The following is a 22,794-nucleotide window of genomic DNA, read 5'->3' on the forward strand; positions in this document are numbered from 1 at the left end:
GTTAGCCATACATTCGTACCCTTCCATGTCAATTTTGGTATATACCAAGTGAACGAGACGCGAGTTTTCGATAAGTTTATTTCCGCCGCATGATTTGTCGGACCACGAGTGTTTCAGCCTAGGCATATACAGCTTCGCTGTAAAAAATGCACACACAATACAGGACTGTTTCTGTGGGTGCTGTCCAACAATCTGCGAAGGCGTTACATAGTTTTACACAGTGTCAACGTCGCCGTAATTCATTCTACGTCAGAGTCACAACTTGTCACAATTTGTCACCCAGCCTGGTGTCTTTTAAACAGCGCAGCAGCACATTCATAGTGGTTTGCACTAATGTTTGTATAGGCCAGTTTGCAGGAGTTTTTTGTTTTCTGTAAGTGGGCGCATTTCGATACTAAGACACTGCAGGAAACCGCAGTACTTGCACAACCCTGATTACAAGATATTGAGAGCACAATACGCGCAATGGAACAACGTTACGTCCCATCCATGAGTCAGAAGCCCGATTTAAAGAAAAGTAAGGCATATGTTCATGTTCGACTTGTACATAGGTCAGCACACTTGTCTAGAACACACTCCTGAAGGCCAAAGCAGCCACCAAACCTCAAGCGGACCACGAGGTCCATAGATATCATGTAAATTGTAAATTTAGTAACGCAACCGCACGTACAGACAATTTTGTGCTACACGTCGTGCGTTCTAGAGAAGTGTGTTGACCGCTGTACAACACGCGCCACAATTCCAGGCTTACTTGCGACATCTAATGAACCAATTGAACGTTCTAGCAATTTGCGCTGCTCTGTAAAGTATTGTTTGCGTGGCATACGTTTTATTACAGTGGACTGGCCTTAAAAACGGCCCCGAGTTAGTAGCTCAGGGCTTCTCTGGTGAGAGCCATCCTATATATGAAGCGTGTAGCGCGATGGCATGTCAGCATTCCATGGTGGACGCTTCATTTCAAATGAGGTTTGCATACAGCGAAATAGAGCTACTAGAAACTGCTAATTATCCGGCGTCGTTTTATTGCCGCTTCCGTAGCTTAAGTTAGCAGCGCAACTCAATGTCAGTGGCTAATATGATTTAAGGTGAGGGGGGGGGGAGGGCTTTTTGAAGCTTAGTTTTACAGTGCGGCCAGCTTCAATACCTCCTATTTTACAGAGTCCACAGCTGGCTTGGCCAGTCATATGCTCCGGGTGACACAACCGCGCTGCTGCAAGTACGAAAGTCAATACAGCAAATGTGCAACCTAGTCACAGACCTACGCTCGTGCTATTCTGAGTGCGTCGTCACTGATAAGCGGAGAAGAGTTATCAGGCGCTAAGTGGAGCGGTAAGATCTCAGGACGTTCTTCAGTGCAGCCGTCTTTGAAGCTCGCATCGCAGCAGTTGATGGGCATCTGCGAATGAGATGCGTAATGCAAAAGTTATATTGAGAGCCCCTGTAGAGTGCAGTTCAGTGTGGGCTGATAGTATTTCAAGGAGTGTAGGAGTGTGTTTCGCTTCAGACTTATTACTCCATCATTTTGGGTAAACATCTCAGGCTATGTTAGATAAGATAGCAACTTGTTCCTTGGGAGAGCATTGTTGGTAACAAAAACCACTTAACTCAATGTTCCCTCCCAGGAAATAACGAAATGCACGGAGGTTACGTTCGAGTTGGCTGGGTGCCTGAGGTTGACGGAAACAACGGAATCATTAGGTGCCGCGTACACGATACAAATTATACCTATGCGGGAGGCTGCTCAAAATTAATCATTGTTGTGTGTCTGATTTAGCTTCGTATTACTATCAAATAAGGATGGATATGGAGTTAGCGCATTTGTTGTAGAAATTTATATTGGTTGAATTCTTTGAAGCGCCAAGTCTGCCTTTGATGTAGCTGGCTTTACGCAATATAACACAATGGTTCATTTTAAAACAACATTAGTAAAAAGAACCAATGCACACAATTAGCTTGTTTAGTATGTCTCAGAAGCAAAGATTGTCGTCACACTGAGTTGTCGTAGATGATTGCACAGAAGCCAATGTACCTGCAGGACGGAGATCTCATAATAATGGCACACTTTTTTTTATCGTTAACAGAAATTTTTGAAATCACTGGTGACATGTAGAACCGGGCAAGCTTTCGGGCTAGCTTACCCTCACAGGCTGACATTATTTGCAGTAAGAACGATAGCAAATATGAGATCCTAGCAGGTATAATTTATTTATTTATTTATTGTACAATGATTATTCATTCCAATCTACGAATTGATGCCGGTGGCTCTGAAAGTCATATTTATTGGCACGAATTCTGAGGATGACACAAGTTGTCAGATGTGCATCTTTAAATTTGCCGCGGAAGTCATCAGTTCTCCAGAATTTTTGAATTTCAATGTATAATAGGCGTTCTGTTACAAAATTAAGTGAAACAACAGTACAATTTACCGCAAATTTTACTGCGTTTATCTCAACATTTATGCTAGCGTCAAAATTTATTCCAAGTGGAGCAGCCATGCCACACCACTGGCTTCACTCAGGCATTCGATCGTGCGCTCGAAAGTAATTAGTTCGACAAGTTATTAGATAAATTTTGTTAAATAGTCAATTGGCAAATGAATTTCTGTGTAACTAATGTCTGGCACTTTGGTTAATTCAGCTCAATGGGAACATCTTGGCTATAGGCGTCAGGCAATTTTGAAAAATTCGGTTAAAGTCAAAGTAAAACAGACGGTATAAGTAAAGCAAAAACGACGCATCAACTCTCTTATACAAAGGCATCCCTAAGTCCTTCCCACTTTCGAATACTATCGTCAGCATTATCTTCAGTTTTCTACGATGAGTTTATAAACACTTGTGAGTGACCTTTCTATCTATTTGATGCTCGCCCCATGAAATTGCAGTGCTTCTTCGGTTACACTCCGTTTCCTTTGCATGCCCGGCTGCGAACGCCCTGTTTTTTCCAACTCTGATTACTTCAAAATTTAAAAAAAATCAGTGTCGCTTCGTTTGCTTACAAAGCGGGAGCACGTTCACTAAAGAATAGCCGGTGATCACTAACACAAATTATCTTTTCGTACATTGAGTCATTTCGTGCCCCATTAAACTATCATCCACGGCAAGAAGAAATCCAAAAAGGCGCAGAGGCAAATCGGAGCTGGGAATGGAGTCCGTAAGGCACGCAAACAAATATGTAAGGCAAGCAAACAAAACGTGTGATGTTTACTTTTTACAATTTACTACACATGTTCTGTGTTACCCATAACCGGTACTGAAGCAATCGACTTGCTCTACTGCAGAAACACTTAAAGTGTTCTTATCAATTTTTGCGGCACTCGTTCATGGGCTCGTTCCATGTACATAACAACACCCTCTGAGATGTACATAACAACACCCTCTAAGCTTACACTGCTAGGACTGTTACGGCGCAAGCATAGTTCTCGCACTCCCTGAAAGCTCTCAACAGTGGAATGAATAATTGCACAAGCAGTAACTCTTGAAAAAGAGTTAACATACAAGTGGACAATGTTTTGTGGCAGTTGTGGCAGTTAAGGGTAAGCTATGGAGGCGAAGCATGCGCGTTATAGTTTTGGTAGAAAAAGTCGCGCACTCTCGTTCGCACACATTTGAGCTGGGTGACATAAAACGTGAACATTTTACACGCTACAGTGATATTGACTAAACCAAAATAAAACACCTGACTCAGTGGTAACTCACAACACATGCTTGGCCTGTCGTTTTCTCTCCCCCCCCCCCCCCCCCCACCACTTGTCTCTTACGAGCAGTAGCAATCTGTTACCTTGACATACCAATTAGCCAAAACCAATACTATGCTTAGTGTTGAAGTCAGGTTCTCTATTTAGTCGCTTTTATACGGTTTGGTGAATGTGAAACCGACGCAAGTGGAAGACCAGCAAATCCCTTATATCTGCGGGTAACTGACATAAAAAAACGGGCAAGTTTGCACTCTATCATGACAGTGAAACTGCCGATCCTCAAGTTTTACTGGCTGCTACTGCTTGGTTGCTGCTAGGTCTTAAGTTGCTGTAATTTAACTACGTATGTAGGGAAGGTATTCTCGAGCGATCATTTTCGGAGGTACCTTCCCTTTCGCGACATTTCGCGTGACTAGCGCCGGATGCGTCGGCGCCTGCGAGCGACAGCGTTCCTGACATGACACAAACGCAGGCAGGTTAACCAAGGTTGGCAGAATGCCAATAACGCTGTTGCTATTCCGACGCCGAAGCGTTGTAGGCTAGCCGCTCGATATCTAGCGAAAGTTGACACGACTAGGCGCAGCCCCTTTTATGGCAAACTCCGAGGCTAAGCGCATGCACACTGGGCCAAAGCTATGCACAGTGTACGGGTGACGCGCAGCAGACGATACTCCATTATGACGTCATGGCGCATGTGCATTAGCGCGCAGCTGATGGGTGCTCGGCGGACCCATGTCTGTGTCGGGCGAAGCGAGCGCGCACCTCCGCCGGTGGTTATTACGCAACGCGAGGTGACGCCAGCGCTACTGCTTCGGCGCATGCGCGGCTAGGCAACACGGGCGGCGTCGGCAGCAGCTCTGCGCGTTGCCTCGTTGGTGCTGTTACTATTTTTTCTTTATCTCGCTCTCATTTTCTCTTTCCCTATTCCCAAGCACGGCGCGCACCGCGCGCATGCTATCGTCCGATGCTTAACGTCCAATGAGAAGGCAAAATGTGCACGGCACGGAGAGGAGGCGAGGCACACGCCGCTCCGCGAGGTGGTTGCTAGGTAACGCAGTGACGTCATAGCTCGGCGAGGTTCGGCTGGCAGCAGGTGGCACTTTTTACCGTTAGCTAGAACTGCTTCGTTTTTAAAAAGTGGCTAGAGATTTTCTGCTGTACTACATGGCGTGGTACCACGCTGCCGGAAGATCCGCTTCTCCAGTTTTTGTTTCATTGCAGCAGAAAATTGTCGGTGAATGTGGTACTCGCTTTTGTTATTTGAGTACTGAGACAGGCTCTGGCGTAAGTATGCCGGCGGGGACGGGGTACTATGTGTGCTATGGCGATAGACTGGCTATGTAATAAAGCTCACCACTGTCGAATCTGGAAGCCATCCAAGTCGGGTCCACAGCGTCAGGAATAGGGGACTGGAAAGACGGGCGTTTCTGGCCACCTCCACTCGATCTGCGCCTGTTGAGGACGTATCAGAGGACGATGACAGGCGTTCTTCCGCCACCAGTATTTGCATTTTTTTATTGATAAGCGAAAACCACCGGCCGTACGCGCAAAAACAGTCAAGGCAGCTGTTCTACTATTACAATATAGATAGCAAACAAAAACTGCACACAAAGTTGTCACTAGAAAGCAAGAACCGATACAAGATTCGCTACGAATACATATAAGCAAGCATGCGTGAGCATAGTGTTAGGTCTTTTCTACTAGTACAACACTTCTGGCTGCTCTACCATTTAGCACTGGGTAGAGGCACGTAAGTTAGAAAATATGTTCTTGTTCATTTTATTAGAACATTCGGAGCCCCTGATGATGTACTTGCATCAGATCTCGCCAGTTTTATATACCAGCACTGATGAGGTACCAAATGTACATTAAGTCTGACTAAATTCTGATATTTTAATCTATTCTGGTGGCGTCCAAACATTACAGGTTGATGCAACGATCTCCGAACATTAGCACCATTTTATTGAATTAGGTATTTATTGATTTAACTGCTTACAATCATGAGAGGTTAGCATGGGCTGTGTGTGATAGTCCTAATACCAACACTGAAGCAAAGAGCCAAAATAACCGTGCAGCCCCACACTGGCGTAAAAGAACAAAATGTGTCATTGAGTGCACTTTCTGAACATTGTGGTTTACCAAGCCAGGATAATAACTGAGAACAGTCATGCAGACATTAAAGGGACACTAAAGACAAACAGGAAGTTCAGCTGGAATAAAGGAGGGAACTTCAGGAATGAATGCAGTTTTTGTTGGGTGCAAAAATATGAGGTATTAGCGGAGAAATTTGTAAACAAAGACCAAATATCTCTTTCTCAATTTCTCTCACCGCGGATTCGGCGCTGAAGCAGTGTCATCACGGATTTTATTGCTCTCAACGAATCAAAGGGCGGCTTGATACGTCACCGCTTGCATACACGGCCAAGGCGCTCACTCCATCATAAGTTGCATGGCCGCTGCGTTTGCGTTCGCTGCGACTTTTGCTTAGGTGTTCCGTAGCCGCGATGGATACCGTTACTGACACTGAACCTTGCAACGAAGAGCTCGCCAGGGAAGCAGGGCTGCATTTGAGCGACTTCAGTGAAACGGAGCACGGACTAATCCTCCCTTCTCAGCGGTAGGTGTTTCCGCGTACGATGGCGGTGAGCAGCCGGCCGCGCCGACGGAAAGCGAAGCCTCGTTTTCGTCGACGGAAGGCGAGGCGGCCTGTCCGCCTAGTCGACGATGTACCGAAAGTAAGAAGCGTAGAATGTTGCGCGCGTACTCGGTATGGTTTTTTCGTGTCTTTTTTTAATGACATTCAGCACTCACCGAGCCGCCAGTTTGCTGCTGCAGGGGCACCGTTAGGGGGTTTAATAAAGGTCCGCATTGAGGGAACAGCTGCTCGAGAAAGGACTGGCCTCTGGGGCACACCATGATACTTTCCGAGGGCAGGATTATATACATAATCCGAGGGCGAGAAATCGCCGTCGGTTTCTCTGGCTCTTTTGCCGTTTTATCATCGGCAGAGCACTGAGCCATTGCGAACGCCGGGGCTCATTGCGCGGTACCACATGAAAGGACACAGTTGGGTCAACACTGTCGCTGCCCCTGAGGAAGCACCTTGCGCCGCTTATACAGCCCTCAACACTACACACACGGGGCATTTTCTGGCTGTTTCCCTCGAAGTCAACGTTTTTCGAGCCACGCAACACGCAACCAAACACTGAGAGTGGAACAGGCGCACGATGATGCATGGAACAAAAACGAAACTACGAAACTATGACGACCGCATGTAGCACCATGTCATTTTTTTGTACTAGTTATTTTTGCGCTAAAATTGTACGTCCTCGCTTGAAACGGCTTAAGAAGTTGGCAAATGCTGTTTATGTACGTTTAAGGTGTACTTCATTTTGCGTTTTATTACAGCGATAAATCGCTCTCGACCAATCGCCGCCGGGTTGCGTTTTTGATCTCCGACGTCACGAACATGTAGTGGCGCGGGAAATTCGAAGGGGCGTCAGCACCTATCCTTCAGTTTTTTCGCTATTTTCTCGCTTATAAACCTCTGTTCGCAGTAAGAATAGTATGTATGTGATCGTGATAGGATAATCTACCAATAAAGTTGAACTTCCGTTTTCTCTTTAGTGTCCCGTCGTCACATCGAATCTTTGAAGTTTCGCTATACTCAAATTAACTCCCCACGATTCCCTCTACTTAGCAAATACATCGCACCTGCAAGACCTACGACCACAAGACATCACTATGAGTTGAATATAATCTTTTCACCGTTGTACCTATGCGGTTGAATACAGATTTTTGTCCGTTCTATAGAATGTGGAATGCTCTGCCTGGTTATGAAAAATCTTTACCACTCGATGAATTTTTATTGTATATTACTAATCATTGATGTTCAGTGCTCTTTGTTATGCTTTTCTATCTATTCTGTTTCATAACTCCTGCGATAGCCCTTCGGGGCTGCACTATGTTGAAATAAATAAAATAAATAAATTACTAAAGCTTTTGTTGTAGCTGTTACCTTCACTTTTCATGATGTTCCGTCCCAATTCCAAAATATTTCGTCGTACTGTCGATTTGATTTTTCTTTAAAAATGACTGCGTAGCAGCGCATTGCCGAGTGAAAGCAGATGTGCGCCACTAACTGTTGAAAATTTTCGTGCAAATATAGGGGTTCTTTCTCCTGAAGCCAATTGCAGTGGTTATGACGCTTATTTTTTTATGCGAGAGCGCCTTTCTTGTATGCATGAAACTTTTTATCGAGCTAGCATTTATGTGGGAACTCTAGGCACAAATCTATCGTATTGCGCCACATTCGTCGCTGTTGTGTGGTCCTGCTAATAAATACGCATGCCGGTGCGACGCCAACAATGACAGTAACGGAGCTCATCTTCACGCAACTTTCGGAAACGCCTTAAGCACAACGCTAAACGTTTTTCGCGCTTTAGAAGGCTCGTCTTTGGTAAGAAACCCGCAATTTTAACGTGATAGCCCTAAAGGGAAGCTGAAGAGGTTTTAAAATTGGAAGATTTAGGGGGTTTGGAAGGCTGACATGGCATAATTCTATTGCTACACTTCTTTTGTCGATTACGCGTGTAGCAGTGGGGAACTCGCCGTTTATATTTTCGTTGAAGCTCTGCCCCCTCTCGCGCCCCGAGCGTAGCAGCGAAAGACCTGGCGCAAGGATGACGTCACTACAGGGGTGACGTGAGCGCTGTATTCAAATCACGCACCTCGCCGATACCTAAGATGACGTCACCACCCTCTTTGCCATCAGAGCCCGTTAAGTGACCGGCGGCGTCTCCCACAGATGCTGCGGCTTGTTTTAGCTGCGAAGCAGCTTATGGTCGGGGCTATGTCCCTCCCTGCGTCCGCCGTGCGGTGTGCACACCCGCAATGCCCATGCGCATCCTCCTCCCCCTCCTCTCCTCTCTGCATTCATGCGCATCCTCCTCCCCTCCTCTCCTCTCCGTGTCTCATCTCCTCTCCTCTCGGCATTCCTCCTCTCCTCTCCGACGCTCCTCTCCTCTCCGGATTGCGCAACGAATGGCAACACCTGCGGCTCCGCGCGCGATAATGCGAAGCAGCTTAGGTTAGAGGCTCGACGGTAGGTGCTGCATACTCCGCTGGGGGGCGCCACAACGCGCAGAACTGTGGTCGACGCCGTTGGCGTTTTATCGGTGTTCGCACCGAACGCGCGTGGCGTTGGTGACTGTTGCCGGTGCCTCTGGGGGCGGCTTGGCGGTTTTCGACGAGATCAGCCATTACTCGTCGAGCAGCGTCAGAAACCTTACCTACGCAACGCCGCGATGAGTGCCACGGACAGCGCCAGCGTCAACGCCAGTGTCAGCGCCGTGGTCGACCCCATGGCTGCTTCGCATACTACTCGGGTTCCCCTACGGGAAGATGGCGTAATTTTTTTGTTCAATTAAAGTGACTAGTGGTGACTTCTCGCCTGTTAAACTATACTTTTCGTATTCAGGAGGTGAAAAACTGTAATATTTGGTTGACAGTTTTTGAAAAGTGCTTCAGTATCCCTTTGATGGCCCCGTGTAGCGGTAAATCTGGTGTCGGCGTCGGCGGCCGTGTCCGATAGAGAAAATTATATTTATGTAAATGAATATGTCTCGCCTTGCTATATGACATGCGGTATATGCGGGTTATATAGCCACACCATTCTATTACTAAAGTTTCTCATACCTTGTCTTACATTCTTGACAAAGTTATTCCCTGTGTAATGAAGAAGAAGAGCACACGGACAAGGCCAGCCAGATCGACTGTTCAATGCCTGCAGTGCAACCAGTAGGCCAGCCGGATGGCCAGTGCTTAGCACGAGTGGGAGCCGTTCGTGCAACCAGCTGTTCCTGCTCTGCGTCACCTGCCTTTTCGATTGCGAACAGACGCTACCATCTGAACTGTTCAGTACGCCCCTTTACAATTGGTGGAAGGTGCTGGGTTTTCAAGAACATTTACACCCTGGAACTCCGGTCTCGGACTCTGCCTTCCGTCATGCCTGACTCTCCCCAGCCGACGTCGCCGCCACCCTCCATTGCCTGATCTGGCGCTCTACCGCTCCGCCATCCCGCGGTTTTCAGCGGTACGGATGAGCAAGACGTCAATGACTGGCTGTCTACCTACGAACGGGTGAGCTTGCACAATCGTTGGGACGATACCGCCAAGTTAAATGCCGTCATCTTCTACCTTGCGGGAGTGGCTCACCTGTGGTTTAAAAATCACGAAGGCGATTTTCAGTCCTGGTCCGCGTTCAAGACCAGTTTCGCTGAAGTGTTCGGTCGCCCCGCCGTCCACAAGTTGCGCGCCGAGCAAAGGTTACGAGAACGAGCTCAACAACCCGGTGAAACATTCACCTGTTATATCGAAGAGGTTCTCGACCTATGCAAACGTGTGGATGCTTCTATGCCCGAAAATGACAAATTGAAACACATTTTGAAGGGCATCGCCGATGACATCTTCCAAATGTTGATCGCCAAGAGTCCGCGTACCGTAGCAGAGCTCATAAACTTGTGCCAAAGCTACGACGAGTTGAGGAGGCAGCGCGATTTGACCAGGCGCCCCTCAGTGGCTGACGAGACCCTCTCTTCCATGACAGTATTCTCTGATCGCTCCCCCCTGCTCACACAAATCCAAGCTTTCGTGCGGGAGGAAGTTGCACGACAGCTTTCTCTACTACCCTTCGCTGAGCTACCCCAACAGCAGCCGCTGCCGCAACAGCCTCCTACACAGCTCGCTCCGACGCTCCGGCGGGTTATTGAAGAGCAAGTTGCTGAGGCTCTACCAATGCAGCATCAGCAGTCCCCTGTCGCAGCGCCACTTACTTACGCATCCGTCGCCGCGCAGCCTCCTCGTCAACCACTCGTTGCGCTACATCCACGGCCGCTACCACCCGTTCATCATCCCGTTCATCGACCTCCTCCTGCCTTTGCTAATCCTTGGCGTACGCAAGACAACAGGCCCATATGTTATGCCTGCGGTATTCCCGGCCATGTTGCACGACTCTGCCGCCGCCGCATGCTGCACTCTGATGGCTTTGCGCAGTCGCCTCCCTACGCCGACGTGCAACCCTTCCACGACACTTCTTTTAGTCGGCAGTCGAACAGGCCACCAGCCGAGCGCCCGGTCCTTACACGTCGTTCACCTTCCCCGCGTCGCCGCTCGTTGTCCCCGATGCGTCGGCGCCCTTCACCCACGCAAGAGGAAAACTAAGCGCCGCAGTTCAGGAGGCAGGAACTGCGTCGCCATCGATCTGTACAAGTCCTCCATTGTCGCCTGCGAACGTTGTCGACCTTACTGTTGACGGCGTCTCTACCGTTGCGCTAATTGATACTGGAGCAGCCGTGTCTGTCCTAAACGAACGCCTCTCTCGCGCTTTACGAAAAGTTACGACGCCACTTTCTGGGTTTTCTCTTCGCACAGCAAGCGCCCAGCCAGTTCGGCCTTCAGCAGCATGCACAGCTAGAGTTATTATTCAGGGCGTTCTCTATATTGTGGAGTTTGTGGTTCTGCAGTCATGCTCTCACGACGTGATACTCGGGTGGGACTTTCTTTCGCGAAATAACGCTGTCATCAACTGTGCGCGTGCTGAAGTCGAATTATCGCCTCTGTGTGACGTGCCCCTCGTCGACGCCTACTTCTCTTCCCGCTAAGCTAGTCCTTCGGGAAGACATCGCCATACCGCCGTACTCGTCTGCCGTTGTTCCCGTCTTTTGTGGCGCTGTCTCTGAAGGCGCTGTCCTCTTCACTCCTTCGGAACTCTTCATAACCCGCAAAGATGTTCCCCTCCCTTTCGCCACGCTTGACATTTCAGCCGGTTTCAGCTCCATCGTTGTCTGCAATCCCCTTCCTACAGCCCTGAAGGCTCTTTGCGGCGAAGCACTTGGCCGTGTTCAGCCTCTTGATGACATGTTTATTACCGACGTGCCGGATGCTTCGCATGCACAGCTCACTGACTTCTGTGCACTTTCCACTTCTGCTCCGCCATCACCTGACTTATTCACACCTTTCATTGCCGACGACCTTACTTCCGAGCAGCGCTCCCAGCTTCTTCACCTGCTTGCCCAGTTCCGTTCTTCTTTTGATGTCGCTCAGCCTACTCTGGGCCGCACGTCAACCGTCAGCCACCACATCGACACTGGCTCCAACGCGCCTTTGCGGCAGCGCCCGTACCGCGTCTCAGCCAAGGAGCGTCAGGTGATCAGTGAGCACGTCGACGACATGCTTCAGCGCGGCGTCATTCGACCTTCCCATAGCGCGTGGGCATCACCGGTGGTTCTCGTCACAAAAAAAGACGGTTCCATTCGGTTCTGCGTCGATTATCGCCGTCTTAATAAGATAACGCGAAAAGACGTGTACCCTCTACCGCGCATTGACGACGCTCTGGACAGCTTGCAAGGCGCTGAATTCTTCTCTTCGTTGGATTTACGCTCGGGCTACTGGCAGGTCCCGATGTCAGCAGTTGATCGCCCTAAAACCGCATTCATTACTCCAGATGGTTTATACGAATTTAATGTGATGCCATTTGGCCTATGCAATGCGCCTGCTACGTTTGAGCGAATGATGGACAATATATTGCGCGGCCTAAAATGGAGCACGTGTTTATGCTACCTCGACGACATCGTTGTGTTCGCCCCTGATTTCAGCACGCATCTTCTCCGCCTTAGGCAAGTGTTGATGTCCTTGACCAACGCAGGCCTGCAACTGAACTTGAAAAAGTGCCAGTTCGCCGCGCGGAAGCTCATGATTCTAGGTCACGTCGTATCCCAAGACGGCATTTGCCCCGACCCATCAAAACTTCGCGCTGTGGCAGAGTTTCCTAAACCTAAGACACTCAAAGAACTCCGCGCCTTCATCGGCCTCTGTTCTTACTTCCGACGCTTTGTTCGCAATTTTGCCTCGATTATATCACCTCTGACACAACTCTTAAGTGGCGCCAACGACCTATCCTCCTGGTCTCCTGCATGCGACACCGCGTTCGTGACCTTACGCCGTCTCCTGACGTCTCCGCCTATACTGCGACACTACGACCCCACCGCCCCAACTGAAGTGCATACCGATGCCAGTGGTATTGGCCTTGGTGCTGTCCTTGCGCAGCGCAAGCCTGGCTACTCCGAGTACGTCGTTGCTTACGCCAGTCGTGCGCTGACCAAAGCGGAACGCAATTACAGCGTCACAGAAAAAGAATGCCTGGCCATCGTTTGGGCACTCGGGAAGTTTCGCCCTTATTTATACGGCAGACCTTTCAATGTGGTTACTGACCATCACGCCCTTTGTTGGTTATCCTCTTTAAAAGACCCGTCTGGACGCCTTGCCCGCTGGGCTCTTCGCATTCAAGAATACGACATACACGTCATCTACCGCTCAGGCCGCAAGCACACTGACGCTGACGCTCTGTCCCGCTCTCCGCTGCCAGCCGACACTGCCTCCCACTCCACCTCTGAGACGGTGTCGTCGGTCGACATCGACACCTTCGCATCAGAACAGCGCAAGGATCCTTGGGTGGCCTCTCTTTTGGATCTCCTTTCTGGCTCGCCAGCATCTCCCATCTCCCGCTCCCTGCGTCGCCAGGCTGCCCATTTTGCTGTCCGGGATAACCTCTTGTATCGACGCAACTACCAGCCCGATGGTCGCAAGTGGCTCCTAGTTATCCCCAGGTCTTTGCGTTCCGACATGTGCGCGTCTTTCCATAATGACCCACAATGTGCACACGCCGGCGTTTTGAAGACGTATGAGCGCTTGCGGCAACGTTACTACTGGCGAGGAATGTTTACTTTTGTCCAAAAGTTTGTCCGCTCGTGCCCGCAATGCCAACGCCGCAAATCTCCGCCTCATCCGGCCCACGGTTTATTACAGCCGCTTCCGTGCCCTGCTCGTGCCTTCGACCGTGTGGGAATTGACCTGTACGGGCCGCTACCGCTAACACCTGCTGGCAAACGATGGATTATTGTAGCGGTTGATCACCTTACACGCTATGCCGAAACCGCCGCTCTACCTGCAGCAACCGCCAGTGACGTTGCATCCTTTCTGCTCCATCGTTTCATTCTTCGTCATGGCCCGCCTCGGGAACTGCTGAGCGATAGAGGCCGCGTGTTTTTGTCGCAGGTGGTTGAAGCTCTGCTTGCTCAATGCCGCATAGTTCACCGGACCACTACGGCGTACCATCCTCAAACTAACGGGCTTACGGAGCGCTTCAATCGAACCCTTGGTGATATGCTCGCCATGTACGTTTCATCGGAGCATACAAACTGGGACATCATCCTCCCATTTGTCACGTACGCATACAATACGGCTACCCAAAGTACTACGGGATTTTCCCCGTACTTCCTCCTCTACGGTCGCGATCCTTCCCATACCATCGATACGGTTTTGCCTTATACACCAGACGCGTCAGAGTGTGCTCCCGTATCAGCCGTCGCCCGATACGCCGAGGAATGCCGTCAATTAGCCCGTCATTTCACCTCCGACGACCAACAACGACAAAAAGACAACCGCGATGGCGACGCTACGAATCCGAACTTCGCTCCCGGCACACTTGTCTTGTTGTCCGTGCCTTATACCTACGCCTGGACTTTCGACAAAACTTCTCTCGAAGTATGATGGACCATACCGCATCGTCGAACGCACCTCTCCGGTCAACTATGTCATAGAGCCGCTTACACCGACATCCGACAAGCGCCGCCGTGGACGGGATATTGTCCACGTTCACCGCCTGAAACCATTTAAGAACCGCTCGTCTCCACGTCGTAAGTCGCCAGGATGGCTCCGCTTTTGCACCGGGGGTAATTGTAATGAAGAAGAAGAGCACACGGACAAGGCCAGCCAGATCGACTGTTCAATGCCTGCAGTGCAACCAGTAGGCCAGCCGGATCGCCAGTGCTTAGCACGAGTGGGAGCCGTTCGTGCAACCAGCTGTTCCTGCTCTGCGTCACCTGCCTTTTCGATTGCGAACAGACGCTACCATCTGAACTGTTCAGTACGCCCCTTTACACCTGCAATTTTGAGAATAACAGCCGACAAACAAATGTCATGACACAAAACAGCGACAGCGTATGCATTTTGCGTTAAATCTACTCAGACTGAAATATTAAAATTGTGAAACAATAACAAAAACCTGAGCGTAATGTACTTTTTTTAGGTGCAGCTGGGCCCAACCTCTGGGATCGGCCCACGCTAGAGGTGGCGTTTCGACCAGAACGCTCGCCTTCATGATAGCGGTCACCGCGAGCGTTTTCCAGTAAACATTACGGTTCAATAAGCTCCAGTTGCCGGGAAGCGTGAGAAGCAGTCATGCATCTTTGAATGCTATCGCGTACTACTCTTTAAAGCGAAGCTTAAGCGTGCGCTCAGTTTTTATTAATGCGTAAGCATTCTTTGGCGAGTACCCCAGCCCCGTCGCGCGAAAAGTGTAATTTCTTGTAGTCGGTACAAAAACGCGTCATTTTCGAAGTTACGACACTTAATCGTTATAATTAGAGGCCGGATCTTTAGACATTAAAAAGCGCGTTTCAGGCGCCGAAAAATAGGCAGGCAAAACAATGTTTTAGGCCTCCAACGTCGTAAATATAGGCATAATACATTTTTACATAAATGCATATAATTTCAAATAAAGACGTGCGCGACCTGTATCTACGACAGGGAAACAATAATTGTTATGGTTTATTATGACACAAATGCGCCAACAGTTGAACTTAGCCGTGCAATTGTCCTATAAAACTGCTGGACTAATGACGATCAACTGGCTTAATTCAACAAGCACACTGCTCATATTCATGTTCAATGGCCACTGTATTCGAGCGTCTTATATATAGTGAAACAGGCATGAAAAAGAATACTTGAAAGCTGCGACTACTGGTTAAAAAAAGCGTTACTTTATGTCTGCCTATACGCAAATAAATTAAGATACACAAAAACAGACAAATAATAAATGCAAGAGAGACTACGATTTATTAAGAAATTAACATGGTCTTACATTAGGACTCTTAGGTACAACTCTGGCAATTTTCTCATATACAATGACATTATCCCAATTGTACAGGCAACACGTCCCAACACTGCCAAATGCACTTGCACCCATTTGAACTGCACATGTTTGAACAAATCTGTTCGTATAGAGCACGCGAAACGTAGTCTAAGAATCACTGTGAAGATTGTGGAAACAATAGCAAACTACCACCACCTACAAATTTTTCGATTCGAAATTGTGCCTCTTGTCACTTGGCATCTTGTACGCTGAGAAGGAACGCTCGATGGCGGTGAACACCTTACAAAGTAAATTCCAAACAAAACAAAAGCCGCGTGCGCATCAGATTTTTATTTCTTCGTTTGCTCTTCACCTTCCTTTCTCCTGATGGCCGTCCGCAGTTTCACATTCGCCAACCGCTCGTGCCACGTCAGTATATCGTATCCGCACGTGTTTGCGCGTTTCTGCTTGCGCACAAGTTATCAATGATCGAAGCCAAACTAACACCCATGTCTTTGTCAACGAACACACCCTCTTTTACCTCTCCCTGCAGTAGTACATTAACCGCAATCAATAAACAACGTGGTTCACTCTTATATTGCTGTCCCAGCGTTTCACTTCGGCACTTAGATGCCGATACATGGTGTCAGAAATGGGATGCGAACCCACGCCCACATACGTGGACCAGAAGATCACCAGAAGATGAGGAAGGAAGATGTAACCTATCCGCACGTCTGTGCGTGCTTCTGCTTGCGCACAAGTGAAGACACCTACACAAGGGTGGTACCGCGTTGGAGCTGATATTTTTGAGTATGGCGGGAAGCACTATTTTTGTGTTTATGATGCAACGTTTAATTTTCCAGATGTGGACGAGCTTCGTGACCTGTCGACAACTTCTGTCGTCGATGCACTCCGTGCCGTGTTTGCAACATATGGCATCCCGTCGCAGTTATGCACCGACAACGGGCCGCAGTTTGCCAGTCATGAGTTTGCCCAGTTTGCTGCACGGTACGACTTCGAGCACGTGACTTCAAGTCCGCGATATCTGTGCTCAAACGGATTAGCGGAGAAAGGTGTACAGGTTGTGAAAAGGATCCTTAAAAAGACCACAGAAGCCAACGAAGGTTTCTGGCTAGGTCTGTTAAATTATAGAGCAAGCCTTTTGGAAGACGGGCGATCTCCAGGCGAGATGCTCCAGGGAAGACATTTACGCACCTTGCTCCCAGACTTCACGCATCATCCGGTCATTCAAGTGAAGAAACACAGCCAGACCATTCGAAACCATCGACTACTGCCGCCCCTCGAACGTGACAACGTCGTGCGTGTGAAGGCAAAATCATGGTCACTGAAAGCCACCGTAATTGCACCGGCATGTCCACGGTCCTTCTTCGTTCGAACGGAGAACAAGAAGACAATACGGCGAAATAGACGCCATCTTCTCGCAACAAAGGAAAACCCTAGTCCAGAGGTCTCATTCAGTCACACTGACGACGAACCAGACGACGAGCAAGTTTCCTCAACGAGGTCATCAGAAGCCGGTCGCACAGAAGGAGCAACAGAACAAGCCCGCCACCCTTGGCACTTAGGAGGTCCCAGCGACAGCCAAGACCACCCCAGCGGCTAGCGTGCGACGCTAACTTCAAACAAATAAGCACGCAGTGAACCAGCTTCTATCAATATTCTTTGAGGAAGGAAGATGTATCGTATCCGCACATGTGTACGCGCTGCTGCTTGCGCACAAGTTATCAATGATGGAAGCCAAACCAACACCCATGTCTTTATCAACGAACACACCTATCTTTTCCCTCTCCTTGCAGTAGTATAATAACCGCATTCAATAAACAACGTGCTTCACTCTTCTATTGCTGTCCCGGCGTTTCACTTCGGCACTTTGATGCCGATACAGTCAGAGCGGCGGCGTATACTGGCCGGTGCGTCCCGCTTCACTGCTGCTAACGGTTGTTTCCGGAAGTTGGTTGAACTAGAGGACTACGTTGAACCCCGTAGAGTTCCGAACAATGTTGCCCGGTTACAGGAATAACGATCTCTAACTGCACTCGCAAGCGAATCTTGAGGCTAAATTGTGTTCATGTAGGCGCCGATATTTATAATAGGCATTTATAGGCGTTCATAGGCATTTAGGCACAAACACCAAAATAGGCATTTATGAGCACTATAAAACACTATAAAGGTCCTCCTTAACCTCTAATCATACTCACATATAAAAATGGGGTGATAGGAGTGCAAGGAACAAAAAAGGCATTTGCCTCAAATCCGGTCTCTAGTTATAATAGTGTAAATGCAGATAATTGGTAGCTTTAAAGCAATAAGGAAGAATTTAAACAACAAATTCATCACAGAGGATACCTGTAGCGATACATGCGGCTCCATAGAAAATGCATGGGGAAGCTGAGGAAATGCAAGGGGTGGGCTAACTGAGTTTTCTGGGTAGGTCAACTTGAAAATTAAGGTCCAGCATACTTGAAATTTGGAGGTGGGCCAACTGAAACTTAGGGGTGGGTGAAAGTATAATTTGGCGGTGGGCCAACTAGAAATTTGCAAGGGGGCCAACCAAAAGTTTGACGGTAGGCCAACAAAAATTCGGGTGTGGGTCAACTTGATTTTGGAGGTGGGCCACCCAAATTTTGGGGTGGGCAAACTGGAAATTTATGGGCGGGACACCTTAAATTTGAGGGTCAGCCAACTTGGACTTTGGAGGTGCGCCAACTCAAGTTTGGGGGTGGGACAACTTAAATTTGGGGCTACGCTTACGCATACTTAGGCAACTCGAGTGGGGGGGGCTCTTGCAATATTTTAGGAAGAGCAATTTCTTCGTGCTGTGCAACATATGATACGTGGGCAACATTAGGAAATTAGGTTGTGCCGGATAATTTAGTGACAGGACCGGCAAAGCCAAAGAGGGCGCGGTGACATGGTTCTCACCAATTATGAGGCTTAGCACGAGGCTCAGTAACACTGTGGCTAGGAGGGCAATGAACGAACTCCAGTACGAGGACAGGCGATACAGGAGGAAGACGTCCGGCTCGCTGCTGCAAAGAAAGAATCGCAAGTTCGGTTTCATCAGTCACGCTATATTGCCTAAACACCAGCAAAAAATTCAGCAAACACCAAAGATTCTTTGTACTCTTAACTGGACCCGTAAGTTAGTGCTCTCGGTGCAATCCACCAATATCGGGGTTCCATTTCGAACACACCTTAGGAAGCCTCGTACTGCCAGTGTAAGAGATAGTTTAGTTACATTGGGCTGCTCTTTTGTTGGTTCACTTGCTCACGAGATCCTTTTGAAGGCCCCAAGATGAGCGCATTTTTAGAACCTAGTCAACAAGTGGTGCACTAAAGAACCCGAAGAGTGGTGCTAATTCGCGGCATTTACAGCTCAAAAAGAGCAAGACGTGCTTATTATCATATCAAAATGCTGTCACGTACTTCCACCTCACATGTCAGTTGTGTGGACTACAATAAATTCTAAATTATAAGAAACCAATACACTACTTCTGATATCTTTCTGGATTCGGTAGGCGTACAACGATGCCGCTCAAGAATGACGCACGAGGAGAGCAAAACATGGCAGATCATCCTGTCTTGAATTTTGCGTTCTCGCGTTCTCGCCAGCACTTATGACGATAGTGTGATGCCACAGCTTTTGTTGTAGCTTGAAATTTATTTTATCTCAGAATTTATACGACATACACGTAAACGTCTGGGCCCTAACAATATCCTGTAAAGTGTAGAACCAAAACTGCTTCAATAAATACCAATACATTGGCAGCGACATTGAGAGCAGTTGGCAAGACAAGGAATACTAGTACAGTATCGAGTTATTAAGAGACAAAAACGAAGGAACCCTGCATATATTGCAAGGTATTCAGGCTCAGGTTTTCGTATTTGTCAAGCCCTTCCAGGAAGTGCATCAGCAGCGGAAACTATCGCAATCGCTCGAAATTACCTCATCACTACGCACATTAAAGTTGAAGCTCTAAGTAAATGCATAAACCATCTTGCACGAACACCTCGACACAGCGTCTCTATCCGCTAAGAGATCAGGTACCTCGTTCTGCAAAACTGCATCAGCTGAGAATGAGTCATTACGTACCATCTGGCTTCATTCCTACAGCAAAACTTTCTGACCCCTTTTTAACAGCGAAGCTGTTTAAGATCTTGCTTGCGCTGAGTATTGCGAACAAGAACTGCTCCTGGCGATGACGTCAGTGCACGTTGCCTAGCAACCACCTCGCGGAGCGCTGTGTGCTTCGCCTTCGCTCCGTGCCGTGCACATGTTGCCTTGCTTGACATGGGACGTTAAGGAAAGGAAAGGAGAGCATGCGCGTGGTGCGCGCTATGGTCAGGAGAAAGACAAAATGAGAGTGAGCGAGAGAGAGAGAGAGAGAGAGAGAAAGAAATTGTAGCAGCACGAACGAGGTAACGTGCAAAGCGCCTGCCGACGCGGTCCGCGTTTCCCCGTTTCCCCGCGTTCGCACCGAACGCGCGCGGTGTCCGTTACTGCAGCAGGCACCTCTGGTGGCGGCTCAGCATGTTTCGACCAGCCACGCCACGGCGAGTGCGGACGCGTCGGGCTCGTAGCTTGGCCGTGTAGTGGGTACTGTGACGTCACCGGGGAGATTAAGCTCGAGCCGCCGCGACGGCGCAGAAATACAGCATTACTTCTGCGAAAATCACTGTAATGGGTTCTCTGTATTTACAAGCAACTTCACTCTGTTGTTTTACTTGTACTTAGAAACACTGGCGAGCACATGGGCGCCGTCTGTAAAGTCAACAGCCGTACATCATCATGCCTTTGCTAATCTGTATTTGACTGTCTTAGTTTCATTTAGGTTTTTGTACGCGAGGGACGACCAAAGTTCTGTACTCGCCATCGATGTGTTTGGCTGATGCGACGTATTCGATGGTAGCTGATGTATTCTGGCTGGATATCCGGACACTCACTTGAAGAAGAATTGTGTGTCGAGCCTACCTTGCGAATTTTTTATCCGTCTTTCAACTCAGGCGCCACACAGTACATATAATTTTCATGTACATATCTCTTTCATGATTGATTGTACTAGACATTATAAGTAAATGTCCTTGTGCATCGTTTGGTTTCTTGTGTGTACTACGCAAGATTGACACGGACAAGTTACGTACATGTTTCCTCTACAGCACTAACTAAACCTTATTTTCACATCGCAGTTCTTTTTACACCAGCTTAATCCTGTCAGCACACAGTTTTGTGGGCAAAAAAGCAAAATTGCGCGTAGATATCGTCCATAATTGCAACGAACGCGAAGAGCACGCGCAACGCAAGGGAAACTAACCGCCGTCCGCGAGCGGATGGCTACGGTAAAGGAGGCGTGACGTGTAAACCAAAATACAACAGCGAAAAAGGAAAACTTCCACACACAGGGGGTCGCAAATCTTATATACCAAGCATCAAAGCGCAAAAAAAAATTGTGCGTATTTCATACATACACACGGCATATTAAATGTAATTGAATTAGGCACTTGGGGCACGTTCCCGGCGCCATACTTTTACGTCCTTGGACCTTCGACGAGTTAACGGCTATTGGTTATAAAGATGTGCGGATGCGATACCGATAAAAAATCCCCATCAAGGCAAAGCACTTGGAAGTGCGCCGCGAGTAACACTATTTATGAACGCAAGCGTAGCTGAGTCTCAGCTCGTGTGTCTCAATATGGCGGCGCCAGCCGGGGTTGTCTCCACCCTGGACGGCGGCGCTGGGCATCGAGGCACCCTAGTCCCGTTACTGTAGCAGGCGCCTCTGGCGGCGGCTCGGCACGTTTCGACCAGCCACGCCGCGGCGAGTGGTGGAAGAATCTGCCGCGTCGGCAGCGAGCCGATTCGGAATACCGTGCCTAGCACCAGTTAGCATTGCTTAGCAAAACTGAACCCAGCCTAGTAAAATCTGAAAGAAGCTAGGCCGATCACCAGCTCCGCTGTTTGCTTCAGCCTTGTACCATTAGTGCAAGCTGCTCACATTCTTTTATGGCTCATTCAACCCGAACTACATATGACTGCTCATGACTATCCAGACAAAAGCAGACTTGTGATCGCCAACTCCCCAATACCTTACCATTTCCTCTTATATGAAAGATACAGCTAGTACGCACACATATACACCGACGGACAGCTCACTACTACCAAACAGCTGAACTGTCGCTCTTGTCATCCCCGCGAAAGCCACCACCACCAATTTCACAATATCTTACAGGACAACATCGACAGCTGCAGAAGTAGCCGCCCTCAGTTTATTATTGCACTTCACTGATGGCTAACATCCACGCAAATGGTCAGTTTTCTGTGACTCGAAGGCTGTACTGAAGAGTGCAATGTCAGCATTGTGTCGGAGTCCACTTGAACAATTGCTATTTGATAATGCAGCAGCGGTACACCACATAGCCGAGAAGAGACACCACGTCGTCTTTCAGTCATTTTAGCATTATTAAGAATAAACATGCGGATGAAGCGGCTCGGTTAGCATACCGACAAGCCCAATATTTATCAATCCCACTTTCAAGGACGGATGCTGCAAGAAAACTTCGCATATCTGCTAGCCAACGCACGTTATCTGAGTGGAACGGGCCCAGAGTCAGAAATACGCGACTGTATCCCCTGGGCCTTGTACTAAGTCTTCAGGTACCATCAAGATATCACCGAAGAGACGCAACCATCTTATGCATTATATGGTTGGGCGTGGCGCTCACCAATGCTTGAGCCTTCCACATAGGAATAGCCGACACCGCAGCCTTTGACCACTGCGGCAGAGAGGAAACCATGAGCCATGTTCTTTGCCAGTGTCCGCGGTATTGTGCACAGAGATGCTCATTTAATGATGTGCTCAACAAGATCGACAGCGAATGTCTGCCGGAAAAATCAATCCTCCAAACTAAAGCGATGAAACGGGCTAGATGGTGCACGTTCATGATTACGTTGCGTTGAGTTTTGCACTGGCAAGAATATGACGAAGAAGGAATTCATCGCTTTGTATATTAACGTATTCTGGAACAAAAATAAAGAGTTGGTGGTTTGCGCTTCGTCCGTCCGCGTCCTTCACGTCTTCGTGATCTTTTAGCCAGTGTAAAACTCTGCGCA

The 22,794-nt window shown here is 48.5% G+C and overlaps 1 protein-coding gene across 1 annotated transcript in view; it reads right to left on the reverse strand.

Annotated features, from left to right (window-relative positions):
• Positions 1 to 22,794, reverse strand: part of LOC119431752 (putative sodium-dependent multivitamin transporter) — a 120,246-nt gene that overhangs the window by 17,335 nt on the left and 80,117 nt on the right. The window lies entirely within an intron of this gene.

Source organism: Dermacentor silvarum, chromosome 10, assembly GCF_013339745.2.
Source record: "Dermacentor silvarum isolate Dsil-2018 chromosome 10, BIME_Dsil_1.4, whole genome shotgun sequence".
In the NCBI taxonomy this organism is placed as follows: domain Eukaryota; kingdom Metazoa; phylum Arthropoda; class Arachnida; order Ixodida; family Ixodidae; genus Dermacentor; species Dermacentor silvarum.